Genomic DNA, 16,692 nt, shown 5'->3' on the forward strand with positions numbered 1-16,692 from the left:
ACAAGAACCAGCGGAAGGATCCCGGTTCGAGCCCCCAGCTTCCCACCTACAGGGGAGTCGCTTCACAGGCCGTGAAACACATCTTCAGGTGTCTATCTTTCTCTCCCCCTCTCTGTCCTCCACTCTTCTCTCCATTTCTCTCTGTCCTATCCAACAATAGTGATATCAATAACAACAACAATAAAACAACAAGGGCAACAAAAGGGAATAAATAAATATTAAAAAAAGAAAAAGAAAACGGATATATGGGTATAGAGAGTATAAGAATCATACTAGGGAGTCAGGAGGTAGTGCAGTAAGTTAAACGCATGTGGCGCAAAGCGCAAGGACCTGGGTGAGGATCCCAGTTCGAGTCCCTGGCTCCCCACCTGCTGGGGAGTTGCTTCACAGGTGGTGAAGCAGGTCTGCAGGTGTCTGTCTTTCTCTCCCCTGCTCTGTCTTCCCCTCCTCTCTCTATTTCTCTTTGTCCTATCCAACAACGATGACATCAGTAACTACAACAATAAAACAACAATGGCAACAAAAAGGAAAATAAATAAGTAAATATTTTTTAAAAAATATACTCCATATGGTTGTTATCTATCCAGAAGAACTATCTATCCAGAACAGATGGATGACAGTTAAATCCAACAATAATTTCAGATCAATAAGCAGAAAAGACAGGAAAAGATGTCCATGAAGAGAGCTCAGGAGTCATCCATGTTTAATGGTTAGAATTGCCAAACGACCGACCAAATGGGAAACTAAAGTGATTGAAGATCACTATTATAGGAGGCAAGGGACCTACACAGTCAAGGGAAAGCATACATTATCAGAGATAATTGTCAATGGCAAGAGGATGAAATACTGGACTTCACGTGTTTCCAGAAAGAGTGCACTGAAAATAGAAATTAAATATATAATGAAAAAGTGGATGGGAAAGAAATGAATGTTAGGGCCAAGTTGAAGAGGACCAAGGTAAAGAGGGTTCTCTCTCTCTCTCTCTTTCTCTCTAATAGACCCTTGAGCATTCTTCATTCTTTTCACTTCTTCCTTTCTTCAGGCAAAAGGATGGATTAAAGAACCATTACATTCTTTTAGTCTTCATCACTGTATTTTATTTCTTTTCTTTTTATTTGTTGCCTTCAAGGTTACTGCTAAGGTTCAGTGCCTGCAATATGAATCTGCTGCTCCTAATGGCCATTTTTTTAGTGGATAGGATAGAGAGAAATTGAGAGGGGAAGAGAAGACAGAGAGGGAGAGAGAGAGAGGAAGAGAGAGAGAAAGAGACCTGCAGACCTGTTTTATCGTTGTAAAGTGACCCCTTATCAGGTGGGGAACTGGGAGCTTGAACTGGGATCCTTGCATGAGTCTTTGTACTGTGTGCTCAACCTAGTGCGTCACTGCCAGTCTTCCATGTTTTATAGCTTGTTTTGTTTGTGTATGACTTAAAGCTTTCCTCTAAACAATTCTGAACTCTGTGTTTACAGTCTGTTGAGCAGGAAGTAGGTGGACATTATGAAGTTTTGTTTACTGTTGTTGTATGTTTTACATTGGTTTGGTCTAGCTCTCCCCCTGCCAGGAAAATTGGCTTAGTCCTGCTAGTTTTGCGGGCCTGCTTGTCCCCGCCCCAAAGAACCCCGACAGAGTTCGAGACTTCTTGGTGCCACCATGTGAGATGCAGGAGAGTTCTGTTTGGTGATTAGTTTGGGTTAGTTGATGAATCGTTGTTCGTGAATAAAGAAATACAGCTTCCTGGCCCAGCTGCGTGTCTCTGGTCATCTCTGTTACCCGCCCGTGAAGCCAGCCCGGATAAAACAACATATGGCACCTACAACGTGGGACCAGACCTGCGCATCTCTCAGATAAGTGAAGACAATTTGGCTATCTATGCACTATGGCCTTCTCTTCTGCTTGTGAAGAGATCTCCAAAGGCCTCTGCCGTTTCTTCACGAGACTGTTTCGCTGTTTCTGAAACATTTATCTCTGGATCACTCTGTGGTTTCTGCCCAATGCCAGCTCGCAGGAGCCCAATGCCAGCCCGCAGGAGCCCAATGCCAGCCTGCAGGAGCCCAACACCAGCCCACATGAGCTGGCTTTCCACCGCTTGGCGTGGGGCACTGAGTGCTGGCTCCCTCCACAATGCTCGGCTGCTGGGAACAGGGCAGCAGACATGGCAGGGCTGCGGCAGCCTGTCCTGGCCGCCACCCCGGGGCACCTCGGCCCACGCCTTCTGCACGGCTGGCCCGCCCGCCCTCATGCTATGAAGTCTGGACAGATCCCTGTCCCCCCAGAGACCTCGGGCTCCCTGCTGAAACTGGGCCCCCTGGCCAAGATCTCCAGCTTGGGTCTGAAGGCAGACGAGCTAGAATACACAGAGATTCGTGCAGAGATCGCAACCTACAATTCCTAGAAGTGGAGCTGCGCGGGAAGCCACCTCCGCATAGTGACCCCCCCCTCAACAACTAAGACAGTACAGATCTAAATTCGTGTTTAAAATGACATGGCTTCGTAACAAAAGTTTCTCTCCTTGTATATTGAAGACCATGTGTATGTGTGTGTTTAAAGTTTGGTAACATTAAGGTTAAAAATGTAACTTTAAGGCTATATTCTTACCAGACAAAGCTAAATGAAAAAGGTTTTCAATGTAATTCTCATAAAGATAAAATTAACTTACATTTAAAGTCTGAGGTAAAAATGAGTTAACAATCAATATATTTTAACTAAGTTGGTCAAAACAAAACCTGCGCACACCTAGGGTGTGTCTCCATCTTAAATGGGTGTAACAAAAGGTTAAATAGACTTGTTGATATGTAAAACTCTCGATTACCTTCCCTATTAGAAATGGTAGATTACACAATGGCTATGCTAATGATACTCAAGCCTGAGGTTTTCTTTCCTTGATCCTCATGTTTACCTTTTCACATTCTATTGTTTAAACTTTAACCAACCTTAAAATCATTCTAAAAAACACTTCTAATTGTAATAGTTATCAATTGTGATAAACTTCTAACCTGCTACAAGTTTGTTTCATAGTAAGTAAATTGCAGCTGTCAAGTTCTCTACAGAAAAGCCGAATTCCAGCAGTGGACCTTCCTCATACAACGTTTCACCCCCTGGCATTCTTCTGTGGACATCTGCTTTCGACTGGCACTCCTATTGGACTCACTGGTCTCAAACACTGACTGCTGCCAGCTGCCTTTGGGACTCTAGGCCATTCCCCGCCCCCATGTTAAAAAAATGCCCACCTAGGCAAATACGCCCCCCAGAGGCAGGAAATGTTTTTTTTAAGCTGATAAAGTTTTGCCCACAGAGGCAAAAAATGGCCCCCTCAGGCCTTCCCTTGGCAGCACACTGGTTCTTGTTACTTGCTTACATGTTTCTCCATGTTTGTGCCAGTTTCTTTTTTGAAAATGCCTGTACGATATAGGTTTCTGTTCACCCCACAACCCTGATACTGCAGTCATTTAGTTAAAAAGAAAAGGGGGAATTTTTGTATGCTTTACATTGGTTTGGTCTAGCTCTCCCCCTGCTAGGAAAATTGGTTTAGTCCTGCTAGTTTCGCGGGCCCACTTGTCCCCGCCCCAAAGAACCCCAACAGAGTTCGAGACTTCTTGGTGCCGCCATGTGAGAAGGATGCAGGAGAGTTCTGTTTGGTGATTAGTTTGGGTTAGTTTATGAATCATTGTTCGTGAATAAAGAAATACAGCTTCCCGGCCCAGCTGCGTGTCTCTGGTCGTCTCTGTTACCCACCCATGAAGCCAGCCCAGATAAAACAACATACTGTATTTTCAGCATTCAACAGTTGAATTAAACATATTTCACTGTTGGTTAAGCTCACAATCAATTTATGATTCCACATAATCTGCATCCTGCACTTTCTAAAATTTGGAGAAGACAACCCAGAAAAGGAAGGACACAGTAGGTGGAGAGGCTATGCAGCCAGAAATCTGCATTTTAGTCTGGGATTTGGCATTGAGAGATATTCTTAGGAAAGCCAAGCTGCTTCATTCCAGGCACTATTTCTAAGCCTTTCCTCTTAGTAAAGATTTTAAACTTAAAGCTGATTTTAGAAAGTGCATTAATAAGTTTACTATTTGGATATTTATAGAATTCAATGCTGTATCAAGAATGATTTTCAGGAAGGAAGGAAGGAATGGAGAAAGAAGATAAGAGTGTAGTGTATAGGTATATGTGGATGTATGTGCATATATATATACATAATATGTATATGCATACAGACATTTGTGCTTATAAAATTAGTAATTCTCCCTAGGTTTTCTAATAAGTTATCTCTTTAGGATTCACATTGGTATCAGTAGTATTTATGACATATATTAATATTTTTTCTGTTTCTTTATTTAAAATTTTTTTTTATTTATAAAAAGGAAACATTGACAAAACCATAGTATAAGAGGGGTACAACTCCACACAATTCCCACCACCAGAACTCTGTATCCCATCCCCTCCCCTGATAGCTTTCCTATTCTTTATCCCTCTGGGAGTATGAACCCAAGGTCATTGTGGGATGCAGAAGGTTGAAGGTCTGGCTTCTATAATTGCTTCCCCACTTCTTCTTCCCACTGAACATGGGCATTGACAGATTGATCCATACTCCCAGTCTGCCTCTCTCTTTCCATGATGGGGAAGGGCTCTGGGGAAGCAGAGCTCCAGGACACATTGGTAGGGTTACCTGTTCAGGGAATTCTGGTCGGCATAATGCTAGCATCTGGAACCTGGTGGTTGAAAATAGAGTCAACATACAAAGCCAAACAAATTGTTGACCAATCATGTACCTAAGGGCTGGAATAGTGCAGAGGAATTATTGGGAGTCCTCAATTTTGTAGATAGTTTGTAGGCATATTTTAGTTATATTCCAAAAGGCCTGTGGCTATACTAGTTTGGTTTTTTTCTTTTTCTTTTTTCCTCTGAGCCTGAGATCTGATATGCAGGTGGATCCAAGTTATTGTCTGGGGAGATTATGTCATGACTGGAAAAAGGACCAGAAAGCTGGATCAGGGAAGAGAGTAGCTCCCAAATATGGAAGAGGTATATAAATATTGTTGACTGTAAACCCCATTGATTTGATGTGATCTAGGGCCCATATTCATCTTAGGAGCCTATGTGATCTCTACATCCCTGTAGATCTGAGCTCACATTCTGTGGTCATGAGTAGAAACATTCCAAGCTGCCCCAATATTGACCCATTTTCCTCGAGTGTAGCATAGAATATGTTGTCCATCCTCCCTTTGGAGGATGGAACATTCTCTACCATTGTTGATCCAAGTTGAGGGCAAGACATATATTAATCTTTTGCCTTGTTTTTCACTGTAGACTTAGTATGTCTTTTATCTCCTCTTTCTTGACTGTTTCTGTGACATGTGAATAATTATTGTCAACTCTCATGGCAGGGCCACAATTTTATTCCTCTCCTGTCTTAATCCTTGTGGGAATATTCATTGTCAAGTCCTCTTTGCCTGGGAAGCTGGATGGGTGTACTATGTGACTGTCTAGTATTCACAACTGGTCGACTTCGAACACCCCACCCTCCCTGCTCTCCCCATCCTCATCCTCCATGCCTGTTACTCTGTCTTTTCTGAATGTACTACTCTTTTCCCTGGTGTTGCCACTCTCCTTGCTGGACACTCATGCTTGTTAATGATACTAATATTGAATAACTTGAGAGGTCAGAACTTCTAATTGGGAAATGTAAAGCAGGCCTTCATGCTTTGTTAAATGTGTGTGTGTGTGTGTGTGTGTGTGTGTTTGAATTTTTATATAAACACACCCTCCTGTGCATGAAATTTGAGTAATAACTATAATTCTGAGTATATAATTGCTTATTTTCACCTTTATGTTCAAGTTCTTGGGACTAGACCAAGCTGAGATACTTTCTTTCTTTTTTTGTTTAAAGAGGAGGGGAAAGACAGAAAAGGGGGAGAGAAAGAAAGATAGACACCTGCAGACCTGCTTCACTGTCTGTGAAGCAACACCCCCCCCCCCCCTGCGCAGGTGGGGAGCCAGGAGCTTGAACTGGGATCCCTACCCTGGTCCCTGTGCTTTGCACCATGTGCTCTTAACCTGCTGCGCTACTGGCTACTGCCTGGCCCTGAGATACTTTCTTAAGAGATGCTTCCATCTCTCATGCAAATAGACCCACCATCTGCCAGCCATACACCGTAAGGTCTTATAGTTGCAAGTCACAGGGGGATGTCTATCGCACACACTAACACACATCTACATTCAGACACAAATATTCATACACATATGTGCCTAGAAAATCCTTTTATTTTCATATAAATATTATGCTTTCTCAATAGGAATAAAATATTATTAATATGAAAGACAAAATAATGATACATGAGTATATGTAGCATTCTGCTTCTCACTCCATAGGAAATACATGCTCTTAATTTCAAGCATAACTTGAGAGTAAGATGACAATAAAATTTGGAAGCACTAGCTGCCATTTATGTGAAGTATATATAAAAATGACAGAAGTGGGTTAGGAGGGAAGATAGTATGTTGAAGAATGCATGCTATGCACTGAATATAAATCTCCCTGTTTCTTGAGTATTTTCTTAAGTTTCTAAGTAAATTTGAAATTCTTTAAGTTACACATATAACTTAAATACTTATATACTTTCCTTCCAAATTTTTGTGTTTATATTTATTATTATTATTTAATTATTTATTTAAGAAAGGAGACATTAACAAAACCATAGGATAGAGGGTTACAACTCCACACAATTCCCACCACCAGATCTCCATATCCCATCCCCTCCCCTGATAGTTTTCCCATTCTCTATCCCTCTGGGAGTATGGACCCAGGGTCGTTGTGGGTTGCAGAAGGTGGAAGGTCTAGCTTCTGTAATTGCTTCCCCGCTGAACATGGGCATTGACTGGTTGATCCATACTCCCAGTCTGCCTCTCTCTTTCCCTAGTAGGGTGGGTTTCTGGGGAAGTGGAGCTCCAGGACACAAGGGTGGGGTCTTCAGTCCAGGAAAGTCTGGTCTGCATCCTGCTGGCCTCTGGAACCTGGAGGCTAAAAAGAGAGTTAACATACAAAGACAAACAAATTATTGAAAAATTATGGACCTAAAAGCTGGAATAGTGGAGATAAAGTGTTGGGGGGTACTCACTGCAGACTCTTGTGTACTTCTGCTTTCAGGCATATATTTTGCCCTAGTTTATGGATACGTGTGAACACATGCTCTATCTCAGGGTACCTGGTCTATATCTAGGTTTTGGGACTTTGTTAGGAAGTGAACCACGTGGAATGGGTTTAGAGAATACTATGTAAGGAAAGGTCTCACCCGAGTAATGAAGGTAAAGGGTTGTCGTTCCACACCTGAAGTCTCTGGACACAGTCTGAAGTGAAACATGCTGAGGTGGCACTCATTGCACTGATTAGGTTGCGATCGACAGATGAAATATTATTTGATATACATTGAGAGAAGCATGCAGGAAAGTGCACCCCACTCTAAGTTTCCAGGACTGGGAGAAATATAGGCTCTATAGTGGAAATGTGAGGTTCCTGCTGTCTTAGGGATCAAGAAGACAATGGATAGTTATTGTTATCACCACATTATTTGGTAATTGGGTTAACTAATTTTGGTATTTGGTAATTGGGTTGAAAAGTCCCTTTGTTAGGGTTTGCTGTATAATACCCAGCATCTTGTATATAGCTGTGTTAAGTGAGCTAAGTCAGAAAGATAAAGATGAGTATGGGATGATCCCACTCATCAGCAGAAGTTGAGAAAGAAGAACAGAAAGGGAAACTAAAAGCAGGATCTGACTAAATGGAGAGTAGGGCACCAAAGTAAAAACCCTGTGGTGAGGGGGAGGGTGGACATTCAGCTTCCCCGGGTGGCGGGGGCAGGGGTGAGTGGAATGGGACATAGTCTTTTGGTGGTGGGAATGGTATTTATGTACACTTCTATGAAAGTGTAGTCATATAAATCACTATTTAATTAATATGAGAAGGAGAAATTTATTGTGTGTCGAACTTTTTTAAAGCAGACTGAGTCTTTTTAATACATAGGCTGAGTCTTTGATATGTGGACTGTCTTGTGTTTACATTTTTAAAGACTGGGTCAAAGGGCATGCATGTGTGTGGCAGTGGTGGTGTAAGGTGATGGACGCATGTATATATGAGTTGCACTACTGATAACTAGTAAGATGCTCTTCAAAGAATTATACTTTCTAAGTTATCTGAGGTAATATATTTTCAAATATACTGATTTCTTCTCTGAAATATTGGTACAGTTTGGGAGACTTCTAGCCAGGTATAAAAATTCCAGAGTTGGGGGTCGGGCGGTGGCGCAGCGGGTTAAGTGCACGTGGCACAAAGTGCAGCTACCGCTGTAAGGATCCCGGTTTGAGCCTCCGGCTCCCCTCCTGCAAGGGAATCACTTCACAGGTGGTGAGGCAGGTCTGCAGGTGTCTGTCTTTCTCTCCCCCTCTCTGTCTTCCCCTCCTCTTTCCATTTCTCTCTGTCCTATCCAACGACGAACAATATCAATAATGGCAATAACAATAACCACAACGAGGCTACAACAAGGGCAACAAAAGGGGGGGGGAAATGCCCTCCAGGAGCAGTAGATTCATGGTGCAGGCACGGAGCCCAGCAATAACCCTGGGGGGAAAAAAAATTCCAGAGTTGTGCAAAGCACAAGGACTGGTAAGGATCCCAGTTCGAGCCCCGGCTCCCCACCTGCAGGGGAGTCGCTTCACAGGCAGTGAAGCAGGTGTGCAGCTGTCTATCTTTCTCTCCCCCTCTCTGTCTTCCCCTCCTCTCTCCATTTCTCTCTGTCCTATCCAACAACGACGACATCAATAATAACTACAACAATAAAACAACAGGAACAACAAAGGGGAATAAATAAATAAATATAAAAAAATTCCAGAGTTTGTGAAATAATGAAGCCGTTAGCCCACAAAATGACTTACCTTGTTATTTTGACTTATTTTTATTTAATTAAATCCATTGAGCCAACGAGTAATTTATGTACATCTTCATTTAGGTATTTTTTATCCTAGCTAGGATAGAGTTGAATTTGGAGCCAACTATCACAAGTTTGGGTAAGGATCATGGCGACCTGATCAGAACTATCTCTCCTCCAAAAGTTCTGATCATCATTTCCTGGTACTGTAGAGAAAGGACTGAAACTTAAATGCAGATATATATATGGAGAGAGAGAGAGTACAAAGAGGCCCCAACAGTGTTCCAACCATTTTTTTTTATCATGGAGAGTGATTAGCCTTTTTTATATAGATAGGAATAATGAAAAGGGAAAATTAGATTTAGTCTAACAATACATTAGTCAACAGAAGGAAAGCTGAGTTTGAGTCCTCCCTAGGCAGATACTGAGAAAGGATTAGGGATGCAAAAGACTAATTAGGGGGGAAGGTAAGAGAGGCAGAAGAAGCCCAAAGAGCCTCTGGACTGTGCCTCAGGTTGTCCGTGATGATATAGTGTTGGATAAAATTCTGTCTGTAATATATACAGCAGGAATGAGAAGAACATGTCTGTTTATCTCTGTCATTGCATTCTATCTACCTAGAAGTAGGGCTTAGAAAATTCAATAATATGTTTTCATTTTCCTCATATATATGTGTGTGTGTGTGTGTGTGTGTGTGTGTGTGTGTGTGTGTGTGTGTGTGTGTGTTTGTATATATCTCACAACTGTTAAAAGGTTTTTGGAGTTGAATGTCTTGATATTGTACTCTGTTCTCTTTTGATAAAAAAGACAAATAATGTGTCTTTAAATATTTGAAGAAGATTGGTTATGTTTTGGCAAAGTTGATGTCTTTTTAAAAATGTATTGATACATTTGAGATACATGGTCTGCATGTATCTCAAAATCCTCATTTACTCTACCCTATCTTTAGAAGTCAATATATGCCCCTCTCATTTGGGAATATAAGAACTTTGCAACAAAACAAAACAAAACAGAAGAATTGTCTCTAAAGTTCTTCGTAGCATTTGTTTTCAGTCTATTCATTTTTCTTCAAGGGATATCACGGGGACTCAGTGCTTGCACAACTCAACTGTTATTGGTGGCCATTTTTTTTATAAGGGATAAAAGAGAGAGAGGGAAAGAGAGATGGAGAGGAGGAACAAACACCTGTAGCACTGCTTCATCACTTGTAGAGCTTCCTCCTGCATGTGTTGACCAGGGCCAAGTCCAGGTTCTTGCTCCTGTTACTGTGTGTGCGTTAATGGTTTATCTACCACCTAGTTCTAGTGTCTATATTTCCAATAAGTATCAAAATGCCACTGCTTAGCTCTAAATTAAGCTTACAACATACACAGTGCATACCTTCTGATAGGATTTCTTTTGCTACTTATCTTCTAATTTTACTTTCTAAAATTTATTGAAGCGGGTTTAATTATACTATAGTTGTTGTCACACAGGTACAACATCTCATCTCCCCAAATCTCTAGTTCTGTGACTGTAAACCTTTCCACATTTTTATTTGATTTTTTCTCCTCCCCCTCCCCCTCCTCTTCCCCCTCCCCTCCCCCTCCCCCTACTCCTTCTCTTCCTCCTCCTCCTCCCCCTACTCCTTCTCTTCCTCCTCCTCCTCCTCCTTCTCCTCTCTCTCTCTCTCGCTCTCTCTCTGTCTCTCTCTCTCTCTCTCCCCCTCTCTCTCCCCCCCAGAGCAGCACTGCTCAGCTCTGGCTTATGTTGGTGTGGAGGATTGAACCTGGGACTATGGTGCCTCAAGCATGAGTCCTTTTGCATAACCATTATGCTATCTACCCCTGCCCTCTTCTCTTTTTAAGAATACTTGACTTATTAAAGTACATGTGTTTGTACCTTAAAGACAAAATGGCTATATTTAAGCACAGCCCCCTCCCCCAGTAAAGGTTATTTTGCTAGGACATTGGAGTTTCTTTTCATTGATATTCAGGGACAAACCTTTAAATTTCAACTACATCTGGTCACCTTGCCTCAGCCCATATTATAGCTATTTCTCTAAGTCAGAAATGAACTAAACAGGGACATCTGTACTAAGTTATGAGACCCAGCTGAACATTTTGGACCGGCATGTTCCATCTCACTTCTCTACTCTAACATTTTAGCAATTATCTTTACAGTCCTTAGAAGTGGTAATTAAAGTTGGTACAAGAACAAACAGAATACTGAAATGGTCTTAAGATACAAACACCAGGTATATAAATGTCAGTGGCTTAAATATTGCTGTAAGAATGTTTTTATTAACTCCCTCCGCCGATCTGCTAGAGTATCATATTTTGCTTTTCCTTCAGAGAATATAATACTGCTAACTAATCAGCTCACATATTTGGCAGCCATTGTTTGGGGACACCTGAAACTATTTCAAGAATTTTTTTTCCCCAGTCAGTCCTGCTATCAGAATAAATAAGTATATTGGCATTACTCAGTCTCTGCTAAAAAGATTCAGTCACCTACCAGCACAACAACTAAAAAATATTTTTAAAAATAAATGGATAACTTTCTTTTTTGTTCTTCTTTGTAAGGTACTATGAAATGTACTTGTTACATGAAGCAGTATTAGAAGTTTAGACTGTACAACAGAGGGTAATTTTCAATGAAATCATCATAATTTGCTTTTGTTTTGTATTTTAATTTTTTAGTGACTTAATAATGATTAACAAAACTGTAAGATCACAGGGGTATAATTCTGTATAGTTCCCACTACCAGAGTCCCATCCCATAGAGGTTTCCCTGTTCTTTATCCATTTCTGGAGTATGGACCAAAATTCTTTATGGGGTGCACAAGGTGGAAGGTCTGGCTTCTATAATTGTTTCTACACTGAACATGGATGTTGGCAGTTCAATCCATACCCCCAGCCTGTTTATATCTTCCCCTAATGGGGCAGTGATCTGGAGAAGTGAGGTTCTGAGACACATTGATGCAGTCATCTACCTAGAGAGGACAGGCTGGTATCATGGTAGCATCTGCAACTTGGTGGCTGAAAGGCTTTAAGATATAAAGCTGGGGTCTGGGTGGTAGCGCAGCAGGTTAAATGCACATGGTGCAAAGTGCAAGGGCCCACGTAAAGATCCCGGTTTAAGCCCCAACTCCCCACCTGCAGGGGGGTCACTTCACAAGTGGTGAAGCAGGTCTTCAGGTGTCTATTTTTCTCTCCCTGTCTCTGTCTTCCTCTCCCCTCTCAATTTCTCTCTGTGTTATCCAACAACAAGAGCAGTTCCCAAATATGAAGAAAGTATATAAAAACCATTAACTGTAAACCCCATTTTAATTTATTAGATTTTACTGTTCCCCCTACCTTATGATAGATATTATTTCAGAAGTGGAACTTCAGAACTTATTGTCAGTATATACTTCTCTCACTATCCATCAAATTTCAAGTGCCATAAGTCTATCATAATTATACCCTCTGCCATCCTTCTCTCTATCCACACCACTTTGAGTCTAAGGGTTGTTTTTTGTTATGACATGCTAGTTTATTTGTTTTGATTATTTATATTTCACTTAAGTGAAACTATAAGGTAGTTACCTCTCCCTGACTTATTTCACTTCAAGTTTCACCTATGTTTTTGAAAATGTCAAGATTTCATCTTCTTGATAACTGAATAGTGTTTCATTGAGTATAACTGTACCACATTTTCTCTAGAAAGTCTTCTGTTGGTGGGCATTTAGCTTGACTCCATGTTTAGGCTATTTAGGCTATAGTGACTGTTGCAACCATAATAGTGAGTATGTCTCTTCTACTTTCTAGTTTCATAGACTTTGGATAGAGACACAGAAATAAAAGTTCTGGATTTCATGATAATTCATTTTCAGATTTTTAGAAGTAATCCCCATTATCTTTTCCTCTGGAGAGTACAACATCATGATATTCCCAGCAATGTAATTTCTTCTAATTTCCTCCTGTTATTTAGCAGTATTTCTAAAGAGTGAAGCTGGAAAACTTTTTTTTTTGGTTGGAGGAAAACTTTAATTATTTGAAAAATATTTGAATCTTCCTTTGTAATAAGAACTCATAATACTGAAACCAAATCATTTCACTAACCATGGACATCTAAATATAGGTAGTATTTAGGCATCAGTGATAAGTTACAAGTTATTTTACCCCATTAGGGAAAGATAGAAATAGGTAGGCTAAAGGTATGAATCGGCATGCCAATGTTCATGTCTAGTGGAAAGAAAATTACAGAAGCCAGACCTTCGATGTTCTGTTCCGTATAAAGAACTTAGGTCCATACTCCCAGAAGGATAAAGAATAGGGAAGTTTCCAATGGAGGGAATGGGACACAGAACTTTGGTGGTGGGAACCGTATGGAATTATACCTCTGTTATATTGCAGTCTTGTTAATCATTATTAAGTCACTAATAAAATAATAAAATTATTTTAATTTGATAAGAGTTCAGAGCTTCAACATCTATATTCTTACAAAAATATGAGCCAAGGGGACATGTGGTGATGTGCCTGCTTAAGCGCGCATGTTACCATGTACAAGGACTTGGGTTCAAAACTCAAGTCTCCACCTGCAAAGATGAAGCTTCATCAGTAGTGAAGCAGGACAACAGGTGTCTTTCTTTCCCTCTGTAAATAAATAAATAAATAAATAAATAAAACAGTGAGGCAAAATATAGTTATAAAAATGTTGAATATATTAGAATGTCTTATATATTATAGATAATGTATATATAGTATATAAATTCATATATACTATATATAAATTCATATGTAATATATAATATGTAGTATATAAATTTATATATCATATATAAACTTTATATAAATACTATATATTTCTTTTATATAATAATTTATTTCTAATATATTTTAATATATTAGAAAGGACAGTAATAACAAATGTTGGAGAGGATGTGGAGAAAAAAAGTCACCCCTATACTGTTCGTAGGGTGTAAATGCATCCAACCATTTTGGAAGACAGTCTGGAGATTTATCAGAAAACTATAAGTAAACCTAAGTTATGACTCAGCAATCTTTCTCCTATGGGATTTATCCAGACAGAAACACCTATCAGAAAAGATCTATGTATATCTATCTTCATAGCAGTACAATTTGTATTCACCAAAACTTGGAAGCCACCCAGATATCCAACAACATATGAGTGGGTTCATACTCCCAGAGGGATAAAAAATAGGAACTCTTTCAAGGGGTGGTGGGGGCATGGGATAGGGAGTTCCAGTAGTGGGAAATGTGTGGAATTTTACCCCTCTTATCCTATGGTCTTGTCAATATCTCCATTTTATAAATTAAAAAAAAAAAACACTTGTATATATACATGATGGAATGCTACTAAGTTGTTAAAAATGAAGCTGTCTCTTTTAAGTGAGATCATGCGATATTTACCCTTTTCATTTTGGCTTATCTCACTTAACATGATGCCTTCCAGTTTCATCCAAGATGACAGGGACAGGGAGGGAAAAACCAAAGTGAAACATAATCTGGACACAGTGTATTGCATCAAAGTAAGGAACTCTGGGGAAGGGGGTAGGAAGGGTGGAAGAGAACTTTGGGGGTGCATAATAAAATTATATGCATGTGACAATGACTGCAGAGCATTAACCCCCCAATTAACTTTTTTCCTAGAATGAATTTAACAATATGGTTCTGCTGTACTTTATACTATTGTAACATAAATCCTATCCTAGGATATAAGCTCAACTACATTTCCATTTTCATATAGAAGTTTAATGAAGAAGGAAAACAAATTGATAATTTGAGGGCATACTTTTATGCTTAAACATCTGTGGTTACTACAGCACATTCCTGCAGCATAGAAATAAATATTCACCTGTCCCAGAGGTATAAGAACATTATGTTTGCTTGAAACTTCAAGCTATAATCTACATCAATCACCAGCAGTATAGTTCTAATGAAATTATGACTCTTCTTTATGATGGCAGAGATTTCAAGATGTAAATCTTTGGCTCTTTATTTTAACTTTCCAAATTCTAACCACAATAAGCAAACTTTCACGGACCAGGAAATCTGATGGAGCAATTTTACGTTTTGCTATACATAACATTTTTATTGTGATCAGATGAATCAGAGTATTAGCTAGTATTCTCTGGAGTCACTGAAAATCTTATCAAGCTGAGGTGCTAGTTTAATGGGAATAAGTGTGAAGTGGAAGACCAAAGGGCATTGTTGATTTAATTTGCATCTATGACTTTATGCCAAATCCAGATGTAAAATATTTTGTTATTGTTAAGTGACTTCAGTTTTGATTTTGATTGAAATGAGCTTTATCTCTTTTTCTGTCAAATGTAATATAAAATAAAGGATTATTTTAAAAAGCTCCCTTAATTCTTATATTTATCTTCACTCTTGTCTGAACTCTCTATATGGTTAATTAGAGAGAATGTATATTACTAAAGTGTTGTTTCCATGCCTTCATGGGTCAAGTATGATTATATTCTAGAAGTTGCCCCCCACCCACACTCCTGGGTTCTCTAAAGAATACTTGACAGGGGGGCAGGTGGTGGCACACAGGGTTAAGTGTACATAGTACTAAGCACAAGGGCATGTACAAAGATCCCAGTTCAAGCTGCTGGCTACCCACCTCCAGGGGGGTTGCTTTGCAAGCAGTGAAGCAGGTCTGAAGGTGTCTTATTTTCTCTCGCCCTCTCTATCTTCCCCTCCCCTCTCAATTTTATCCAAAAACAAATCGAAAAAAGAGAAAATGGGGAACCAGGTAGTAGCACAGTGGGTTAAGCACACAGGGCATGAAGCGCAAGGGCCAGCTTAAGGATCCCGGTTTGAGCCCCTGGCTCCCCATCTGCAGGGGGTTGGTTTCTCAGGCAGTGAAGCAGGTCTGCAGGTGTCTATCTTTCTCTCCCTCTCTCTGTCTTTCCCTCCTCTCTTGATTTCTCTCTGTCCTACCCAACAACGATGACAAAAATAATAACAACAACATAGATAAGCTTACAAGGGCAACAAAAGGGAAAAAATGGCCTCCAGGAGCAGGGGATTCATAGTACAGGCACCAAGTCCCAGCGATAACCCTGGAGGAAAGAAAGAAAGAAAGAAAGAAAGAAAGAAAGAAAGAAAGAAAGAAAGAAAGAAAGAAAGAAAGAAAGAAAGAAAGAAAGAGAGAAAGAGAAAAAAGGAGAAAGGAAGGAAGGAAGGGAGAAGAAAGAAAGGGAGGAAAGAAGCAAGCAAGCACGAAAGAAAAAAATGTCCACCAGGAACAATGGATTTGTGGTGCAGGCATAGAGCCCCAATGATAACCCTGAAGGCAAAAAAAGAAAGAAAAAAAAAACTTTGGTGTGCCAGTAATAGAAGGAAGAGTCACCATTTTAAGCAGAATATTATACTACAATTGGAAAAACAGTCTTCATTACAGGGTACAAATCCCAGCACATGGTTTGGACTTCTAAGTATGAGTTCTTTGTACTAAATAAATTGTTCCTCACTCCTCTGTATATGAATAACTACATTAGATCCAACCAAGACTTTAAAACTTTTTAATTTTAATTTTATTTATTTATTTATTTGCCTCCAGGGTTATTGCTGGGGCTCAGTGCCTGCACCACGAATCCACTGCTCCTGGAAGCCATTTTGTTCCCTTTTGTTGCCCTTGTTGTAAACTTGTTGTGGTTATTATTGTTGTTGTTGATGTCATTCGCTGTTGGATAGGACAGAGAGAAATGGAGAGAGGAGGGGAAGACTGAGGGGGGAGAGAAAGATAGACACCTGCAAACCTGCTTCACCAGCTG

The 16,692-nt window shown here is 40.0% G+C and overlaps 1 protein-coding gene across 2 annotated transcripts in view; it reads left to right on the forward strand.

The window, feature by feature from the left end:
• The window catches only part of ADAMTSL1 (ADAMTS like 1), a 1,221,418-nt gene that overhangs the window by 318,341 nt on the left and 886,385 nt on the right, over positions 1 to 16,692 (forward strand). The gene's annotated exons all lie outside the window — the stretch shown is intronic.

This window comes from Erinaceus europaeus, chromosome 10, assembly GCF_950295315.1.
Source record: "Erinaceus europaeus chromosome 10, mEriEur2.1, whole genome shotgun sequence".
Lineage (NCBI taxonomy): Eukaryota > Metazoa > Chordata > Mammalia > Eulipotyphla > Erinaceidae > Erinaceus > Erinaceus europaeus.